The sequence below is a fragment of the Cynoglossus semilaevis genome, chromosome 4 (assembly GCF_000523025.1).
Source record: "Cynoglossus semilaevis isolate Cse_v1.0 chromosome 4, Cse_v1.0, whole genome shotgun sequence".
Classification (NCBI taxonomy): domain Eukaryota; kingdom Metazoa; phylum Chordata; class Actinopteri; order Pleuronectiformes; family Cynoglossidae; genus Cynoglossus; species Cynoglossus semilaevis.
Genome location: NC_024310.1, coordinates 1,069,524 through 1,073,522, shown reverse-complemented (window position 1 = coordinate 1,073,522; position 3,999 = coordinate 1,069,524). Strand labels below are relative to the sequence as shown.

The window sequence follows — 3,999 nt, the reverse complement described above, 5'->3', positions numbered from 1 at the left end:
TGTAGGGAACTGTCAGATCAGCAGCGTATGTCCTTTCAGTCGTTTCGGTGCCACAGAGTGTGTTTTTTTTTTTACTGTGTGCGTCTTTAAACGGAGCCTTGTGGTCAGGCTTCTACTCCTGTGTTTACAACTATAGAGTGTGTTTCTAATGGTTGCCTGGTCAATGAACCTCAAAACACTGACTGAACTCCCCCGCTTCCACTCGCTCTTCAGCTCTTATCTGTAGCACAGCTGCTGCCTGCTCTCGTCTGCTAACGGGGAGTGGTGTCTGAGTGTGCGAAGAGTAACATCTTTAGTTACTTTGTTCACACATTGATTCCTAGATGAAAAATGGGGTTTGATAGTACGTATCGGCGTTCTGGAACTGATTGTCCTTGAGACCTAGAAACACGAGCTAGTGTTAGAAAAGTACTAGTGACTAATGGCGCGTCCCACGTCAAGAACGGTGAATCAGCTTCATCACAGTTTCTCCATATGAAGCTAGAACTTCTTTAACTTCTTTAATAAACTTGGTTTGTTTTTATCAGGTAAAGGAAATCAAGTTGCTTAGGTAATATAAAAAAAACAAACATGTTTGTTACTATGGATTACTTTGAATGTATTCATGGTGATTAAATGTACTGTATGGTAACTTTGTTAATGTGGGATTTGGTCCTGCTTTTGCTGGTAGTTTTGCAGTTTTTAAAAAGCAGAAAAAGGCAAGAAAAATATACCAATATTATTCAAAACAAAGAAAAATGAGATCAGAATCAGACAAACTTTATATAAATTGTTATATTTATTGATGAATTATTATTATAAAATATACACAACTGTCAGATAAAAAAAATTTCAAAATGTGATTTAAAACAAAAACATTTCACAGTTTTTTTCTGACTAAGTCACAAACAAAAACAACATCCGACCTAAATCTACAAACCAGTCATGTTTATTTGGCAGCCACACAAATCCAGGCAAATAGTATGCGTTGTTGAGTGGTGGTCACCTGACAGTGAATTCCTTGTCCACACACTCTGACTGTACCCTGACCCCTGACCTGCAGCTCTGCTCAAACCTTTTCCTCCTTGTGCTCACGCTCTGTTTCCTGTTCTCTTCTGACTTGGTGACTGCAGGGGGAGATGGTGAGAACAGCGGACCCTAGCCTTTCCCAGCCACAGCCCAGACGATTGCTGTGGAGCGAGAAGCCCACCGCTCGCCTCAACCCCCAGCTCTCTGGCCACCACTAATGTGGGAAAAGCCTGGGAGGGTGTCCCCGCGAGCACACTCTCTGCTCAAACAGCGGTTTCGGGATCCAAACCTACCACTATGGCCCTCTGCACACAGCTCCAGCATGACCAGTCATCCTGGCCCCGGGGCTGGTTAATGACAGCCTGCTTCGTGAGTGTTTTCTTTGCAGTGTTGTTTCACCTTGCCTCAGACCAAACACAACATGCCACACAAGTTGCAGTCGGAGTCAGCGAGGTGGAATTGCACCAATGACTCGTGACTTCTTGTAACCACTTTTAAAGTTCTCTGTAAACATCTGTTTGGCCTGGACTGAGTCACACGGAGGCCACCGGCTCCTGTAGCTGTAAAAGCTGTAAATGTTATGTTTCCGATGTCTAATATTAATCAGTTGACTGCAATAACCACGGCCTAACAGTGGGGTCATGTTGACATCGGCGTGGGGGGGATCACGGCTACAACAGGGTATTAATGATTACACGGTCGTTTGGAGGGGGATCACAGACGTGATCTTTTATGAAAAGGTTAAGATTAAGAACTGGAGAATCTCTGTATCAGAACATAAATCAAACGCACACGTTCACATCCAAATGAAACAACCAGACTTTAAAACAAATGATGAGAGGAACGATGTTTGGCCCGCTCATCTAAACTCTTATTATCGTGTCAAATCTTTGCAGGTCCCGTGCCAGTCCTGGGCCATGGGAATTGGCGTACGTATCATTCCAGCTTTGAATCCAATCCTCTATCAGTTCAATGGAAAATTACGCAAATCATAATTCCTCTAAAACTCAATTATTTTTATTTTCTCTGAATACACAAAGTCTGAATCAGTAGGAATGTTCTTTGTTCACACGGACACCGTTTCTCAGATTGGAGTTTTTTTGTACTTAACGCATCATCCATAAGTGGGGAGGGGGGCGTGGCTGGAGGGGCTCTTGGTATGGGAAACTTTGTGACCTCACCAGTTCTCGTCTGCTCCCCGCCGTGTGAACAACTACCATTCACTCTCTGTTTGCCCACGCTCCCCTTAAATTCCGCCCCTGTGTACATACGGGGGGGGGGGGCATTATATTCTAAGAATTATATATTGTTGTTATCCAAAGTTTAATTGTCTCGAAGCAGCGGTGACCCACTGGCTTTCGAGTGTCTGCTTTTCATTAGCTCTGAGTTGCCGAGTAAAGTCTGTTTACACTGACGCAGAGACGAGCACTTGAGAAAATGTCCAGGAGAAACTTGCTCTTTTTTCTGAAAAAAAAAAAAAGAAAAGAGCAGGATCTTGTGAGCTACACTACATGCAGCGTCATACACACTTGGAGACAGTGTAAGCAGAACTTACCACAGCGTTGTGTGAGTGTGATTGTGGGGTCGGTCCTGAGGGCGGGGTCCGTGGTCGTGAGAGCTGAGCGTTCTTTTTGGCACGTCATCACATGACTCCCTAGCACAGAGGAGAGAGAGAGAGAAATGTGGAAATGTGAGCTTGCAGGTTGTGTTTTTTTTTTTTGGCCCAAAACTGACAATTGTTGCAGAGTCACTGTCAACATGTGATTTCCTAGGAACCACAGTGAGTGAGTTTGGCCTGTTTTAGAACCTATAGGTAAATTTGGGGTTTTCCAGAAAAAGGGTCTGCTGCTCATTTCACAAAAGCATGAGTGGCCCTCAGTTGTGAGGGAGGAAATATTTCACCGATGATTTTATGGGATGCTTTTTTTCTTTTTCTTTTTTTATACAGTCACACTCCTAAATTTAAAGTGTTCTTTCATAAATTTTAATCATAAATACTTTTACTCATTTTTGGGCAATAATTTTGTATGACTTTTCAGAAAAGTCTTTTCATTCAACACGTTTCTTCTAGTTACTTTATGACAAAGTTTTTGTTTTTGTTTTTTGTTTTGCTTTCTAAAGTTGCTATTTATGCTATTATTGCTGTGAGAAGCCAAACTTCAGCTTTTCAGTTAGTGAGTCAGGCAGTCGTGAGAACTCGCTGATGATGCTGCATGTTGTTCTGTTCTGGCCCACCTTACGAAGGAGGTGTCTGGGTTACAGATCCATACGGATGAGGTCATACTGGAACTTCTACAGGACACAGCTGAGCTGATGTTCTACTGTATGTATGGGAACTGTTAGCAAAGGGTTAAAGTGTTAAAGTGGCTGGATGAGTTGGCGGCTGATAAATACTGTGGCCCTCTGGAGAATTTAGACACCGACCCTGAGGCGGAGGATCACATCCAGTGACTCGAGGCTGTTCCAACCTCTGGCACTTCAAAGTTTAATGTTTTGTGGGAAAGAAAGGACCAAGATGAAAAAGATTTTGTGAAAATCTCATGAGTAGAGCATGATTTGATCAATTTGGTTGTAATGATAGCTTTCAGGTGTACGTTAACTATTTTTCAGTAATAATATACAACAGTGGCCCCTCTCCTATTGTGGTGGTTGCATTCCCACCACGAAAAGTGAAAATCCGCAAAGTAGAGGCAAGTTAGTTATTATATTATTGACATATATATTTTGCCTTCACAAACCTCCCCCACACTGTTATCAACCATCCCCAGACTGTATCACACTTTCCCACACCATTATATGCACAGTAGAGATGTATAATGGAAATATAAGAGATACATGTGACGTGAATAAATGAAATACAGGACGCGGTGGAGGTTAGCGCTCAGACACAAACACACAGACATAAACACACAACAAACAGACACATTCAAATAGACACATAGACACAAACGAAAAGTTGACGTGCCAAAAATGTATATTTTTTCTGAATTT

General features: G+C 42.3%; 1 long non-coding RNA gene across 3 annotated transcripts in view; it reads left to right on the top strand.

Annotated features, from left to right (window-relative positions):
* LOC107988480 (uncharacterized) overlaps positions 1-2,035 on the top strand; it is a 28,878-nt gene extending 26,843 nt beyond the window's left edge. For 2 of the 3 annotated variants that reach the window (XR_001759954.2, XR_003049617.1), the window contains exon 7: positions 1,113-1,241. This is a non-coding gene — a long non-coding RNA (uncharacterized LOC107988480). Of the gene's footprint in view, positions 1-1,112; positions 1,378-1,904 lie in introns of those variants that run through there. The other variant, XR_003049618.1, reaches the window with a different exon arrangement.
* The last annotated feature ends 1,964 nt before the right edge of the window (positions 2,036-3,999 follow it).